This window comes from Mustelus asterias, unplaced genomic scaffold (genome assembly GCF_964213995.1).
Source record: "Mustelus asterias unplaced genomic scaffold, sMusAst1.hap1.1 HAP1_SCAFFOLD_253, whole genome shotgun sequence".
Taxonomy (NCBI): Eukaryota; Metazoa; Chordata; class Chondrichthyes; order Carcharhiniformes; family Triakidae; genus Mustelus; species Mustelus asterias.
In genome coordinates, this window is record NW_027590220.1 from 537,552 (window position 1) to 555,051 (window position 17,500).

General features: G+C 49.8%; 1 protein-coding gene across 1 annotated transcript in view; it reads left to right on the forward strand.

Annotated features, from left to right (window-relative positions):
- Positions 1–17,500, forward strand: part of LOC144485960 (putative flap endonuclease 1 homolog) — a 79,642-nt gene that overhangs the window by 53,398 nt on the left and 8,744 nt on the right. The window lies entirely within an intron of this gene.

The following is a 17,500-nucleotide window of genomic DNA, read 5'->3' on the forward strand; positions in this document are numbered from 1 at the left end:
CAGCCAGGATTGGACAGGCTGCATTTGCCTCAGTGCCCTGGGGAATGGGCCAATCAGACCAGGTTCCTCAGTGTGACAACACATTCTGGGATTGCAAGCGCTGCCTCGCCTGGTCGAATAGCCCGACACTGCAGCCCCTCCCCCCCTCCGGACACGGATTCATTCACCCAATGGGTGAGCTCGATCTGACTGCACTGCATCGCTACAGATCACCCAGGGGGCAGGCGAGGAGCAGCCAATGGGATTCCTGGGATCACGACCCACCCGTCTCCCATCACCCGGCTCCCATCACCCATTCCCCCGTCACGCCCCCCATCCACCGTCCCATCCCCCTGCCCACCCGTCCCCCTGCCCCCCCCCATCCCTCTGCCCACCCGTCCCCCTGCCCCCCCCATCCCTCTGCCCACCCGTCCCCCTGCCCACCCGTCCCCCTGCCCCCCCCCATCCCTCTGCCCACCCGTCCCCCTGCCCCCCCATCCCTCTGCCCACCCGTCCCCCTGCCCCCCCCCCATTCCTCTGCCCCCATCCCCCTGCCCCCCCCCGGTCCCCCCCGCCGCCATCCCTCTCGTCCCCCCCGGAGCGAGTCCCAAATAATCCCAAAATCTTTTGAGCAAGCGGCCCGCTGTGATTGGACCTCAGCGACCTACTTCTCCAAAGTTCAACAGCCAATCGGTAGCTGGGATAACACAGGAAGAATTCTGCTCCTATGTCTTATGGTCTTATTTGCTGGCCAATCAGAAAGCCAGCAGGATCTGATTGGATGATTCTGCTGCATCAGTTAGCCCCACGCTCTCCAGGATTTCAATCTCTCATTGGAGGAATTGTCCAAAGACAATATTTTATGAAGCATAGTTTGTTTAAAGCACTCTGTCCTCCCACTGACTGTGTTTGTTACTGAGTCCCCCGCTGAGATAACTGTTCACTCTCAGAGTTTGTTGCGGTCGGTCAGCGTTACTGTGTGGTGTGTTGTCACTGTGTTCATGAATGTTTACAGCACTCTCAGTGCAGAGTAATGTGAGTGAGTGTCCTGTCACCCCCTCCCCCCCCCGCCCCCCCAGCCTGGTGACACTGCCACCCAGGTGACCCTCCCAACACAGTGCCTCAGACAGGGACACTCTGTCTCACTGGGCTCCAGTAAAGAATTCAAACGGCAGCAAGATTCTGCAGGATGTGAGTGAAGGACCTGCTCCCACAGGGAGAAAGTGGACAAGGCAATCAAAACCGCATGAGAAACTCTCACAGAATAGTAACAACTCTAAACATTTACTGATTCCATACCTCCCCCCACACCCACCCCCAACAACCAATATTTTCCCTGCTGTACCTGTCCTGGGAGTGTTTGATGGGGACAGTGTAGAGGGAGCTTTACTCTGTATCTAACCCCGTGCTGTACCTGTCCTGGGAGTGTTTGATGGGGACAGTGTAGAGGGAGCTTTACTCTGTATCTAACCCCGTGCTGTACCTGTCCTGGGAGTGTTTGATGGGGACAGTGTAGAGGGAGCTTTACTCTGTATCTAACCCCGTGCTGTACCTGTCCTGGGAGTGTTTGATGGGGGACAGTGTAGAGGGAGCTTTACTCTGTATCTAACCCCGTGCTGTACCTGTCCTGGGAGTGTTTGATGGGGGACAGTGTAGAGGGAGCTTTACTCTGTATCTAACCCCGTGCTGTACCTGTCCTGGGAGTGTTTGATGGGGGACAGTGTAGAGGGAGCTTTACTCTGTATCTAACCCCGTGCTGTACCTGTCCTGGGAGTGCGATGGTTTGGAGAGTATTTCTATTCTCCATTCTGATATCTCTCTGCCTCTGTGGGAGAGTGGAAATGGATGTGTGTGGATGTGTTGGGATTGTAGGATCCTGACTCTGGGGTTGGCCTTTGTGCAGAGGTTAATTACTGATCGCTGAGTGTTTTGTGTCCTGTTGCTGTGATTGTGTATCGCGTCTGAATGTAGCAACAAATAAAACCAGTGTCTTGTTGATGTAGTTTGTGGGTTGACCCCGTGTAGTGAACTCTGGTGAATGTTTATGATGAGTCAGGCTCGTGGACTCCAAAACAGCAGCAACATTCCAGAGTTGATGAGGTAAGAGTTGGGATAAGCTCACTCCCTGAACTCAACCTGCGCCGATTCCCATCACCTCCCGCAAGCACTGCAGACTGTACCATTCAGGAAGGAAACTAGTTTCTCAATCTCTCACACGCTTTACACCCCACACAACATCTCGATTTAAAGTCTGATAGACAAAGTGACAACTAAACCTCCCTCAGTACTGACCCTCTGACAGTGCGGCACTCCCTCAGTACTGACCCTCTGACAGTGCGGCATTCCCTCAGCACTGATCCTCTGACAGTGCAGCATTCCCTCAGTACTGACCCTCTGACAGTGCGGCACTCCCTCAGTACTGACCCTCTGACAGTGCGGCACTCCCTCAGTACTGACCCTCTGATAGTGCGGCACTCCCTCAGTACTGCCCCTCTGACAGTGCGGCACTCCCTCAGTACTGACCCTCTGGCAGTGCAGCACTCCCTCACTACTGACCCTCTGACAATGCGGCACTCCTTCAGTACTGACCCTCTGACAGTGCGGCACTCCCTCAGCACTGACCCTCTGACAGTGCGGCACTCCCTCAGCACTGTCCCTCTGACAGTGCAGCGCTCCCTCAGTACTGACCCTCTGACAGTGTGGCACTCCCTCAGTACTGACCCTCTGACAGTGCAGCACTCCCTCAGCACTGATCCTCTGACAGTGCGGCACTCCCTCAGTACTGACCCTCTGACAGTGCAGCACTCCCTCAGCACTGATCTTCTGACAGTGCGGCACTCCCTCAGTACTGACCCTCTGAATTGTCTGAGGGGACCAATGATAGAAGTGGCAATGTCAGAATAAACAGAATTTATTCACAATCCGCACCGACTGAGTGAAACCGACTCCATTCCCCAGGCTGCTAACTCCGGAACAGAGGATAAATCGAAATAAATAAATAATAAATAACTTCTCACCTGTAACTGGGGTTCAGTTGTCTTGATGTGGAGATGCCAGCGTTGGACTGGGGTGAACACAGTAAGAGTTTTAACAGCACCAGGTTAAAGTCCAACAGGTTTATTTGGTAGCAAATACCATTCGCTTTCGGAGCGCTGCTCCTTCGTCAGATGGAGTGGAAATGTGCTCTCAAACAGGGCACAGAGACACCAAATCAAGTTACAGAATACTGATTAGAATGTGTATCCCTACAACCAACCGGATCTTAAAGATACAGACAATGTGAGTGGGGGGAGCATTAAGCACAGGTTAAAGAGATGTGTATTGTCTCCAGACAGGACAGCCTGCAAGTCCAGGAGGCAAGCTGTGAGGGTTACTGATAATGTGACATAAATCCAACATCCCGGTTTAGGCCGTCCTCATGTGTGCGGAACTTGGCTATCAGTTTCTGCTCAGCGACTCTGCGCTGTCGTGTGTCGTGAAGGCCGCCTTGGAGAACGCTTACCTGAAGATCCAAGGCTGAATGCCCGTGACTGCTGAAGTGCTCCCCCACAGGAAGAGAACAGTCTTGCCTGGTGATTGTCGAGCGGTGTTCATCCATCCGTTGTCGTAGCGTCTGCATGGTTTCCCCAATGTACCATGCTTCGGGACATCCTTTCCTGCAGCGTAACAGGTAGACAACATTGGCCGAGTTGCAAGAGTAGGTACCGTGTACCTGGTAGATGGTGTTCTCACGTGAAATGATGGCATCCGTGTCGATGATCCGGCACGTCTTGCAGAGGTTGCTGTGGCAGGGTTGTGTGGCGTCGTGGTCACTGTTCTCCTGAAGGCTGGGTAGTTTGCTGCGGACAATGGTCTGTTTGAGGTTGTGCCGTTGTTTGAAGGCAAGAAGTGGGGGTGTGGGGATGGTCTTGGCGAGATGTTCGTCTTCATCAATGTCCCACCCACATTGTCTGTATCTTTAAGATCCGGTTGGTTGTAGGGATTCACATTCTAATCAGTATTCTGTAACTTGATTTTGTGTCTCTGTGCACTGTTTGAGAGCACATTTCCACTCCATCTGACGAAGGAGCAGCGCTCCGAAAGCTAATGGTATTTGCTACCAAATAAACCTGTTGGACTTTAACCTGGTGTTGTTAAAATTCTTCCTGTGTTCAGTTGTTTTGCCAGGGGAAGTGTGATGGATTTCAGGCACAGAGTTCTTACCATGCGTGCTATCCCTGTGTCCCCGGTTTGCACTGTGTAGCCAATTCAGCTGCTTCATTTCATACTTTGTCAGAATCACAGAATCCTGCAGTGCAGAAGAGGCCCTTCGGCCCATCGAGTCTGCACCGACAGATGAAAGGCCCTGACCTCCCACCCAATCCCACTTGCCAGCACTTGGTCCATAGCCCTGAATGTTATGGCGGTCCAAATACTCTCAGGATGTGCGGCATCCCCCCTCCACCACCCTCCCAGGCAGCGCATTCCAGACCCTCACCGCCCTCTGAGTAAAAAACATTTTCCTCAAACCCCCCCTAAACCCCCCCACCCCTCACTTTTAACTTGTGTCCCCTCGTAACTGACTCTTCAACTAAGGGGAACAGCTGCTCCCTCTCCACCCTGTCCATGCCCCTCATCATCTAATATTGGCGGCACAGTGGTTGGCACTGCTGCTTCACAGTGCCAGGGACCCGGGTTCAATTCCCGGCGGCACGGTGGCACAGTGGTTGGCACTGCTGCTTCACAGCGCCAGGGACCCGGGTTCAATTCCCGGCGGCACGGTGGCACAGTGGTTGGCACTGCTGCTTCACAGCGCCAGGGACCCGGGTTCAATTCCCGGCGGCACGGTGGCACAGCGGTTAGCACTGCTGCTTCACAGCGCCAGGGACCCGGGTTCAATTCCCGGCGGCACGGTGGCACAGTGGTTGGCACTGCTGCTTCACAGCGCCAGGGACCCGGGTTCAATTCCCGGTGGCACGGTGGCACAGTGGTTGGCACTGCTGCTTCACAGCGCCAGGGACCCGGGTTCGATTCCCTGTCTGAGTGGAGTCTGCACGTTCTCCCCGTGTCTGCGTGGGTTTCCTCCGGGTGCTCCAGTTTCCTCCCACGTGCTGGTTAGGGTGCATTGACCTGAACAGGCGCCGGAGTGTGTGGTAACTCGGGGAATTTCACAGTAACTTCATTGCAGTGTTAATTTAAGCCTTACTTGTGACACTAATAAATAAACTTTAACTTTATTTTCTGAAATCTTTTTTATCAGTCACAAGTAAGGCTTACATTAACACTGCAATGAAGTTACTGTGAAAATTCCCTAGTCGCCACACTCCAGCGCCTGTTCGGGTCAATGCACCCTAACCAGCACATCTTTCAGACTGTGGGAGGAAACCGGAGCACCCGGAGGAAACCCACGCAGACACGGGGAGAACGTGCAGACTCCGCACAGACAGTGACCCACAAGCCGGGAATCGAACCCGGGTCCCTGACGCTGTGAGGCAGCAGTGCTAACCACTGTGCCACCGTGCCGCTGGGAATCGAACCCGGGTCCCTGGCACTGTGAGGCAGCAGTGCTAACCACTGTGCCACCGTGCCGCTGGGAATCGAACCCGGGTCCCTGGCACTGTGAGGCAGCAGTGCTAACCGCTGTGCCACTGTGCCGCCCACACCTCAATCAGGTCGCCCCTCAGTTCTCTGCTCCAGAGAAAACAACCCAAGCCGATCCAACCCCTCTTCATAACTTAAACTCTTTATAACTTACCCCGTCGCTCAGCCTCTGTAACCTGGGACATGTCCTGCACCTTGAACTTTGGCCCTTTGCCAAGTTTTCCTCAGTTGTGCTAAACAGTCCAAATTCTTTAAACCCAGTGTTGGTGTCATCTAATCAGCAGCTTCCTGAATTACAGCCTTGGTACATTGGAGCCTCGGAGAGGAAAATAACAGAGCGCACGGTCTGAAATTATCCTGGATTACACAGCGACTGAGGGGAGGGTGTGAGTGGAAAGAAGGCTGGGCTGGAATCCCTGTAGCAGCACAATATTTATCTCAACTTAACAAGCAGCTAATGCAGCAAGGCAGAGTCTCAGCATCGGAGGCCATTCGGCACTTCATGTCAGTGAAAGATCTATCCAATTCATCCACTTACCGTGGAAAAGTTACAGCACAGAAGGAGGCCATTCAGCCCATCTTGTACATGTCAGCCTGAGGACACCCAGGTGTCCTTTCCAATCCCACCTTCCTGTACCCGGCCCATTGCCCTGTAGCTGACAGCACTCAAGGTGCAGATCCAGGTTCTTTATAAAATAGTTCAGGGTTTCTGCCTCCACCACAAACCCAGGCACCGAATTTCAGACACCCAACACCCTCTGCGTAAATAAATTCTTCCTCAAGTTCCCTCTCCACCTTCTGCCACTTATCATGGATCCATGTCCCCTGGTTCTAGAATTCTCCACTCAGGGAAACAATTTTATCCTGTCCACTCTATCCCTTCCCCTGATAATTTTATACACCTCTATCAACTCACCCCTCAGTCTTCTTTGTTCCAAGGAAAATAACCCCAACCTATCCAATCTCTCCTCGTAGCTACACGTTTCCAGCCTGTATTCCTGTAAACCTCCTCTGCACCCTCTCCAGGGCAATGATGTCCTTCCTGGAATGTGGTGACCAGAACTGCACACAATTCTCCAGCTGTGACTTCACCAGTGTTTTATACAATTCCAGCATTATAACCAGGTTCGTTTCCCAGCTTGGGTCACTGTCTGTGCGGAGTCTGCACATTCTCCCCGTGTCTGCGTGGGTTTCCTCCGGGTGCTCCAGTTTCCTCCCATAGTTTGAAAGACATGCTGGTTAGGGTGCATTGACCCGAACAGGCACCGGAGTGTGGCAACTAGAGGATTTTCACAGTAACTTCATTGCAGTGTTAATGTAAGCCTTACGTGTGACTAATAAATAAACTTTTATATTCTATACCTCTGCCAATGAAGGAGAGCATTCTATCTGCCCTCTTTACAACCACGTCTACTTGAACTGCTGCCTTTAGGGACCTGTGTACTTCCCAAGATCTCTCACTTCAGCTACCCCTCTTCGTATGTTCCCATTTATTGTGTGTTCCCTATAACTGTTTCACCTCCCTGAATGCATCACTGCACACTTCTGTATGTGAAAATCCATCTGCCACTTTACTGCCACTCCACCAACCCCTCGATATTGTTTTGGAGATTATAGCTATCCTCTACACTGTCCACTACTCGGCCAATCTTTGTGTGTTCTGCAAATTTCCCAATCATGCCTCTCATCTCCATGTCTAAATTGTGAATATATAACACAAACAGCAAGGCTCCCAACGCCTACCCTGTGGAACAACACTCAAAACAACTTTCACATTCCCATTCTCTGCTCTCTTTTCCTTTACTCAGTGTTTATACAATTCCACTTGGGAAGCTCATATTGAATCTGCTCCCACCGCTCTTTCAGGCAACGTTTTCCAGATCACAACTCGCTGTGAGAAAACATTTATAAGCGGCACGGTGGCACAGTGGTTAGCACTGCTGCCTCACAGAGCCAGGGACCTGGGTTCGATTCCCGGCTTGGGTCACTGTCTGTGCGGAGTTTGCACATTCTCCCCATGTCTGCGTGGGTTTCCTCCGGGTGCTCTGGTTTCCTCCCACAGTCTGAAACAGAAACATAGATACATAGAAAAACTACAGCACAATACAGCCCCTTCAGCCCACAAAGTTGTGCCGAACATGTCCCTACCTTAGCGATTACTAGGCTTACCTATAACCCTCTATCTTACTAAGTTCCATGTACTTATCTAAAAGTCTCTTAAAAGACCCTATCGAATCCGCCTCCACCACCGTTGCTGGCAGCCCATTCCACGCACCCACCACCCTCTGAGTGAAAAACTTACCCCTGACATCTCCTCTGTACCTACTCCCCAGCACCTTAAACCTGTGTCCTCTTGTGGCAACCATTTCAGCCCTAGGAAAAAGCCTCTGACTGTCCACTCGATCAATACCTCTCAACATCTTATACACCTCTATCAGGTCACCCCTCATCCTTCGTCTCTCCAAGGAGAAAAGGCCGAGCTCACTCAACCTATCCTCATAAGGCATGCTCCCCAACCCAGGCAACATCCTTGTAAATCTCCTCTGCACCCTTTCTATGGCTTCCACATCCTTCCTGTAATGAGGCGACCAGAACTGAGCACAGTGCTCCAAGTGTGGTCTGACCAGGGTCTTATATAGCTGCAACATTATCTCACGGCTCCGAAACTCAATTCCTCGATTGATGAAGGCCAGTACACCATACGCCTTCTTAACCACAGCCTCAACCTGCACAGCTGCTTTGAGCGTCCTATGAACTCGGACCCCAAGATCCTTCTGAGCTTCCACTCTGCCAAGAGTCCTACCATTAATATTATATTCCGCCATCCTATTTGACCTGCCAAAACGAACCACCTCACACTTATCTGGGTTGAACTCCAAGTGCCACTTCTCCGCCCAGTCTTGCATCCTATCAATGTCTCGCTGCAACTTCTGACATCCCTCCACACTATCCACAACACCTCCAACCTTTGTGTCATCAAATAACTTACCAACCCATCCCTCCACTTCTTCATCCAGGTCATTTATAAAAATCACAAAGAGTAAGGGTCCCAGAACAGATCCCTGGGGCACTCCACTGGTGACCAACCTCCATTCAGAATATGACCCATCTATAATCACTCTTTGCCTTCTGTGGGCAAGCCAGTTCTGGATCCACAAAGCAATGTCCCCTTGGATCCCATGCCCCCTCACTTTCTCAATAAGCCTTGCATGGGGCACCTTATCAAATGCCTTGCTAAAGTCCATATATACTACATCTACTGCTCTTCCTTCATCAATGTGTTTAGTCACATCCTCAAAAAATTCAATCAGGCTCGTAAGACATGATCTGCCTTTGACAAAGCCATGCTGACTATTCTTAATCATATTATACCTCTCCAAATGTTCATAAATCCTGCCTCTCAGGATCTTCTCCATCAACTCACCAACCACTGAGGTGAGACTCACTGGTTTATAATTTCCAGGGCTATCTCTACTCCCTTTCTTGAATAAAGGAACAACATCCGCAATCCTCCAATCCTCCGGAACCTCTCCCATCTCCATTGATGATGCAAAGATCATCGCCAGAGGCTCAGCAATCTCCTCCCTCGCCTCCCACAGTAGCCTGGGGTACATCTCATCCGGTCCCGGCGACTTATCTAACTTGATGCTTTTCAAAAGCTCCAACACATCCTCTTTCTTAATATCTACATGCTCAAGCTTTTCAGTCCGCTGCAAGTCTGCACTACAACCACCAAGATCCTTTTCCATAGTGAATACTGAAGTAAAGTATTCATTAAGTACCTCTGCTATTTCTTCCGGTTCCATACAAACTTTCCCACCATCACACTTGATAGGTCCTATTCTTTCACGTCTTATCCTCTTGCTCTTCACATACTTGTAGAATGCCTTGGGGTTTTCCTTAATCCTGCCTGCCTGCCAAGGCCTTCTCATGACCCCTTCTGGCTCTCCTAATTTCCTTCTTAAGATCCTTCCTATTAGCCGTATACTCTTCAAGATCTCTGACATTACCCAGCTCCCTGAACCTTTTGTAAGCTTTTCTTTTCTTCTTGACTCGATTCATTGCAACCTTTGTACACCACGGTTCCTGTAACCTACCATAACTTCCCTGTCTCATTGGAATGTTGCTATGCAGAACTCCAGACAAATATTCCCTGAAAATTTGCCACATTTCTTCCGTACATTTCCCTGAGAAAACCTCTTTCCAATTTAAGCCTCCAATTTCCTGCCTGATAGCCTCATAATTCCCCTTACTCCAATTAAACACTTTTCTAACTTGTCTGATCCTATCTCTCTCCAATGCTATTGTAAAGGAGATAGAATTATGATCACTATCTCCAAAATGCTCTCCCACTGAGAGATCTGACACCTGACCAGGTTCATTTCCCAATACCAAATCAAGTACAGCCTCTCCTCTTGTAGGCTTATCCACATACTGTGTCAAGAAACCCTCCTGAACACACCTAACAAACTCCTCCCCATCTACACCCCTTACTCTAGGGAGATTCCAATCAATATTTGGGAAATTAAAATCAACGGCATGGAGACAGGCCCTTCGGCCCAAACTGGGCCACGCCGACCAAAAAGCCCATCTAAGCTAATCCCATTTGCCTGCATTTGGCCCATATCCCTCTGAACCTTTCCTATTCAGGTATCTGTCCAAATACCTTTTAAATGTTGTCAATGTCCCTGCCTCAACCACTTCCTCCGGCAGCTCATTCCACAAACGTCCCACCCTCTGTGTAAAAAGGTTACTCCTCAGGTTCCCATTAATTCTTTCCCCATTTAACTTAAACCTGTGCCCTCGAGGTCTCCATTCCCCAGCTCTGGGAAAAAGACTGAGTCCATTCACCCTATCCATGCCTCCCATGATCTTATACACCTCGATAAGATCACCCCTCAGTCTCCTACGCTCCAAAGAAAAAAGTCCTCGCCTGTCCAATCTCACCCTATAACTCAGTCCCTTGAGTCCTGGCAACATCCTTGTAAATCTCTTCGACACTCTCTCCAATTTAATAACATCTTTCCAATAGCAAGGTGACCAAAACTGAACACAATCCTCCAGGTGCGGCCTCACCAAAGTCCTGTCCAACTGCAACATAACTTCCCAACTTCTATACTCAATGCCCTGACTGATGAAGGCCAGCATGCCAAAAGCCTTCTTCACTCCTGATCTACCTGTGGCTCCACCTTTAGAGAACCGTGCACCTGAACTCCAAGATCCCTCTTTTTCATGATTCTCCCTAAGCTCCTACCATTCACCGTGAAAGTCCTTCCTTGATTTAACTTTCCAAAATGCAACACCTCACACTTATCTGTATTGAAATCCATTTGCCATTTCGCGGCCCACTTCCCCAGCTGATCAAGATCCTGCTGCAATTTTTGATAACCTTCCTCACTGTCTACAACACCACCTATTTTAGTGTCATCTGCAAACTTACTGATCATGCCTTGTACATTCTCATCCAAATCATTGATATAGAATCATAGAATCCCTACAGTGCAGAAGGAGGCCATTCAGCCCATCACGTCTGCACCAACCACAATCCCACCCAGGCCCTATCCCCATAACCCCATGCATTTAACCCAGCTAGTCCCTCTAACACTAAGAGGCAAATTTAGCATGGCCAATCCACTTAAACAGCATATCTTTCGGACTGTGGGAGGAAACCGGAGCACCCGGAGGAAACCCACGCAGACACGGGGAGAATGTGCAAAATCCACACAGACAGCGACCCAAGCCGGGAATGAAACCCAGATCCCTGGCGCTGTGAGGCAGCAGTGCTAACCACTGTGCCACCGTGCCGCCCCATTAGATGACAAACATATATAGATATATAGATAACAAACAGCAATGGGTCCAGCTCTGACCCCTGAGGCACACCACTAGTCACAGGCCTCCAGTCTGACAAGCATCCTTCCACCTTCCACCATTACCCTCTGCATCCTACCATCAAGCCAATTGTGTATCCAATTTGCCAGCTCTCCCTGGATTCCATGTGATCTAACCTTCCAGAGCAGCCTACCACGTGGAACTTTATCAAAGGCCTTACTGAAGTCCATATAGACTATGTCTACCGCCCTGCCCTCATCAACCTTCCTGGTCACGTCATCAAAGAGCTCCAATACGTTTGTACAGCATGATCTCCCATGCTCAAAGCCGTGCTGACTGCTCCTAATCAAACCCTGTCTTTTCAAATGCCTGTATATCTTATCCCTGAGAATCCTCTCTAGTAACTTACCCACCACAGACGTGAGGCTTATTGGTCTATAATTCCTAGCTTTTTCTTTGCAGTCCTTCTTAAATAAGGACACAACATTTGCTACCCTCCAGTCTTCTGGTACCTCACCCGTGTCTAACAATGATACAAATATCTCAGCCAGGGCTCCAGCAATTTCTTCTCTGGCCTCACGCAGTGTTCTTGGATAAACCTGGTCAGGGCCAGGAGATTTATCCACCTTCATACATTCCAATAGGTCCATCACCTCCTCTACTGTAATGTGAACTGTCCATAATATATCGCCACTAACTTTCCCAGGTTCCCAAGTCTTCATGTCTTTCTCCACACAGCGGAGAAATATTCATTGAGAACCTCGCCCATCTCCTGCGGTTCCACACGTGTGTGTCCACTTTGTTCCTTGAGGGGCCCTATTCTCTCTCTAGTTATTCTTTCTCCTTTAATATAGTTAAAGGCTTCTCTGATATCCAGCATTGTCTGGGCAGAAATATCCTCCCATTTAATATGAAGAAGACTCAAGTCTTTGTTTTCAGTTCCCAATCCAAACTCTGCCCCCACGTTCCTGACCCCAACCTCCTTCCTCACTCCAGCCTCCTTCCTCACTCCAGCCTCCTTCCTCACTCCAGCCTCCTTCCTCACTCCAGCCTCCTTCCTCACTCCAGCCTCCTTCCTCACTCCAGCCTCCTTCCTGACCCCAGCCTCCTTCCTGACCCCAGCCTCCTTCCTGACCCCAGCCTCCTTCCTCACTCCAGCCTCCTTCCTCACTCCAGCTTCCTTCCTCATTCCAGCCTCCTTCCTCACTCCAGCCTCCTTCCTAACCCACTTATTTACCCTGCTAATCCCCCTGATAGTAAAAGGCAGTTTGGAATGGCCAATGCACCTAACCCGTACATCTTTGGAGTGTGGGAGGAAACCGGAGCACCCAGAGGAAACCCACACAGACACGGGGAGAAACTGCAGACTCCACACGGTGTTGGAGATTATGGCTGATCTTTTCAAGGACATTCGGCCTCTGATGTTCGGGTAAGCGTTCTCCAAGGCAGCCTTCATGACACACGACAGCGCAGAGTCGCTGAGCAGAGACTGATAGCCAAGTTCCGCACACATGAGGACGGCCTCAACCGGGATCTTGGGTTCATGTCACACTATCTGTAACCCCCACAACCTGCCTGGATGTGCAAAATCTCACTACCTGTCATGGCTGGAGACAATACACATCTCTTTAACCTGTGCTTAACCCTCTCTCCACTCACATTGTCTGTACCTTTAAGACTTGATTACCTGTAAAGACTCACATTCCAACTATTATTTTGTAAATTGAGTTTGTGTCTTTCTGTGCCCTGTTTGTGAACAGAATGGGGTGTGGAATGGATTGCCTGCAGTGATAGTGGAGTCAGACACTTTAGGAACATTTAAGCGGTTATTGGATAGGCACATGGAGCACACCAGGATGATAGGGAGTGGGATAGCTTGAACTTGGTTTCAGATAAAGCTCGGCACAACATCGTGGGCCGAAGGGCCTGTTCTGTGCTGTACTGTTCTATGTTCTATAAAGGAATTAAGGGTTATGCTGAGTGGGTGGGTAAGTGGAACTGTTCTGGGACCCTTGCTGTTTGTCATTTTCATAAATGACCTGGATGAGGAAGTGGAGGGATGGGTTGGTAAGTTTGCTGACGACACCAAGGTAGGTGGTGTTGTGGATAGTTTGGAGGGATGTCAGAAGTTGCAGCGAGACATAGATAGAATGCAAGACTGGGCGGAGAAGTGGCAGATGGACTTCAACCCGGATAAGTGTGTAGTGATCCATTTTGGCAGATCCAATGGGATGAAGCAGCAGTATAATATGAAGGGTACCATTCTTAGCAGTGTAGAGGATCAGAAGGACCTTGGGGTCCGGGTCCATAGGACTCTTAAATAGGCCTCGCAGGTGGAGGATGCGGTCAAGAAGGCGTACGGCGTACTAGCCTTCATTAATCGAGGGATTGAGTTTAGGAGTCGGGAGATAATGCTGCAGCTTTATAGGACCCTGGTTAGACCCCACTTGGAGTACTGCGCGCAGTTCTGGTCACCTCATTACAGGAAAGATGTTGAAGCCATTGAAAGGGTGCAGAGGAGATTTACAAGGATGTTGCCTGGATTGGGGGGCATGCCTTATGAGGATAGGTTGAGGGAGCTTGGTCTCTTCTCCCTGGAGAGACGAAGGATGAGAGGTGACCTGATAGAGGTTTACAAGATGTTGAGAGGTCTGGATAGGGTAGACTCTCAGAGGCTATTTCCAAGGGCTGAAATGGTTGCTACGAGAGGACACAGCTTTAAGGTGCTGGGGGGTAGGTACAGAGGAGATGTCAGGGGTAAGTTTTTCACTCAGAGGGTGGTGGGTGAGTGGAATCGGCTGACGTCGGTGGTGGTGGAGGCAAACTCGTTGGGGTCTTTTAAGAGACTTCTGGATGAGTACATGGGATTTAATGGGATTGAGGGCTATAGATAGGCCTAGAGGTAGGGATATGATCAGCGCAACTTGTGGGCCGAAGGGCCTGTTTGTGCTGTGGCTTTCTATGTTCTAGAACTCCCACTCACCTGATGAAGGGGCAAAGCTCTGAAAGCGAGTGGATTCTGCTACCAAATAAACCTGTTGGACTTTAACCTGGTGTTGTTAGACTTCTTACTGTGTTTACCCCAGTCCAACGCCAGCATCTCCACATCATGATCTTTTTGAGGACTCAGTTCCACTTACCCACCCACTCAGCATAACCCTTAATTCCTTTATAGAACATAGAACAGTACAGCACAGAACAGGCCCTTCGGCCCACGATGTTGTGCCGAGCTTTATCTGAAACCAAGATCAAGCTATCCCACTCCCTATCATCCTGGTGTGCTCCATGTGCCTATCCAATAACCGCTTAAATGTTCCTAAAGTGTCTGACTCCACTATCACTGCAGGCAGTCCATTCCACACCCCAACCACTCTCTGCGTAAAGAACCTACCTCGGACATCCTTCCTGTATCTCCCACCACGAACCCTATAGTTATGCCCCCTTGTAATAGCTCCATCCACCCGAGGAAATAGTCTTTGAATGTTCACTCTATCTATCCCCTTCATCATTTCATAAACCTCTATTAAGTCTCCCCTCAGCCTCCTCCGCTCCAGAGAGAACAGCCCTAGCTCCCTCAACCTTTCCTCATAAGACCTACCCTCCAAACCAGGCAGCATCCTGGTAAATCTCCTCTGCACTCTTTCCAGCGCTTCCACATCCTTCTTATATTGAGGTGATCAGAACTGCACACAATATTCCAAATGTGGTCTCACCAAGGTCCTGCACAGTTGCAGCATAACCTCACGGCTCTTAAACTCCAACCCCCTGTTAATAAAAGCTAACACACTATAGGCCTTCTTCACAGCTCTATCCACTTGAGTGGCAACCTTTAGAGATCTGTGGATATGGACCCCAAGATCTCTCTGTTCCTCCACAGTCTTCAGAACCCTACCTTTGACCCTGTAATCCACATTTAAATTTGTCCTACCAAAATGAATCACCTCACATTTATCAGGGTTAAACTCCATTTGCCATTTTTCAGCCCAGCTTTGCATCCTATCTATGTCTCTTTGCAGCCTACAACAGCCCTCCACCTCATCCACTACTCCACCAATCTTGGTGTCATCAGCAAATTTACTGATCCACCCTTCAGCCCCCTCCTCTAAGTCATTAATAAAAATCACAAAGAGCAGAGGACCGAGCACTGATCCCTGTGGCACTCTGCTAGCAACCTGCCTCCAATCCGAAAATTTTCCATCCACCACCACCCTCTGTCTTCGGTCAGACAGCCAGTTACCTATCCAATCGGCCAACTTTCCCTCTATCCCACACCTCCTCACTTTCATCATAAGCCGACCATGGGGGACCTTATCAAACGCCTTACTAAAATCCATGTATATGACATCAACTGCCCTACCTTCATCAACACACTTAGTTACCTCCTCAAAAAATTCTATCAAATTTGTGAGGCACGACTTATAGAAATCATAGAAACCCTACAGTGCAGAAGGAGGCCATTCGGCCCATCGAGTCTGCACCAACCACAATCCCACCCAGGCCCTACCCCCACATATTTACCCGCTAATCCCTCTAACCTGCACATCCCAGGACTCTAAGGGGCAATTTTTAACCTGGCCAATCAACCTAACCCGCACATCTTTGGACTGTGGGAGGAAACCGGAGCACCCGGAGGAAACCCACGCAGACACAAGGAGAATGTGCAAACTCCACACAGACAGTGACCCGAGCCGGGAATCGAACCCGGGACCCTGGAGCTGTGAAGCAGCAGTGCTAACCACTGTGCTACCGTGCCGCTCTTGCCCTTCACAAATCCGTGCTGACTATCCCGGATTAATCCGCATCTTTCTAAATTGTTGTTCAAAAAATTGTTCAAAAAATCTATCCTTGCCTTAAAAACATTCAATGAGGTAGCCTCAACTGCTTCACTGGGCAGGGAATTCCACAGATTCACAACCCTTTGTGTGAAGAGGTTCCTCCTCAACATGTAGGCCAGACAGGGTAAGGACAGCAGGTTTCCTTCTCTAAAGGAGATGGGAGATGGGGTTTTTCCAACAATCGACAATGGTTTTGGTCATCAGTAGATTCTTAATTCCAGATTTGTATTGAATTCAAATTCCACCCTCTGCCGTGGTGGGATTCGAAGCCGGGTCGGCAGAACATTACGCTGGCTCTCTGGATTACTAGCCCAGTGATAATACCACTGCTCCATCTCCCCAGGCTCGACTATTCTAATTGGCTGCGGTCCCACATTCCCCACTGGGTTAATGTGACATCATCCAAAATTCACATACTCTGAAATTACAGAATGCTTTTTTGTCGCCATTGTTCTCGGTGACCACAGGCTGTGTCTGGTGGGGATTTAACCTGAGGGTCACCACACCTCAGGCAGGGGGCAAGGTTGAGGAGACGGGGGCTCCACAACAACATCAGCCGCTACAGGAATTGAACCCACGCTGTTGATGTCACTCACCAGCCGTCCAGCCAACTGACTTCTCAGGACGTTTCACCCCTTTAAAGTGGCCACAAAGATGCAAGTTGTTGTTATCAAAACCCTTCACAATTTGAACGGTTCTGACATTCTGTCACACCCTCACACTGTTCAGATTCTCTCTGTGAATTGTGCTGAAGTTACCGGCCATGGCGAGGATAATAAACAGGATGGGAAGGAGATGATGCTTGTTTAAGAACAGCTTCAGGCTTTACTGAACTGGTTTAAAATGGCAGCCTACAGTGCGCATGCCTCATGGTAAAGTCACATGACAATGGAAGTCCCGATGTGACATGCCGAGTGATTGCCTTTCGGAACCCAATGATTCTCATGCGACAGAAAGCACCTTGTTCCACCAGCTTCATCTTCATTGAGTCACATGATCCCAAAAAGACCCAATCCCCAGTTTCGTCATTGGTCATCTGACTCATGGGTTGATGACATCACTGAATGGACAAACCCTCCAACATCCTCCCCAACCACCTGACCACAGCAATGGCCAAAGGAAATCTCTGAACGAGGTGGGAAAGTAGGTAATGCAGGCCATTGGTAACCATCGCTGGATCCCCCACTGTCAACATCCTGGGAGTTAGGAACGGAACTGGACCAGCAATGTAAATACTGTGGCCACCAGAGCAGGTTAGAGGCTGGGAATCCTGC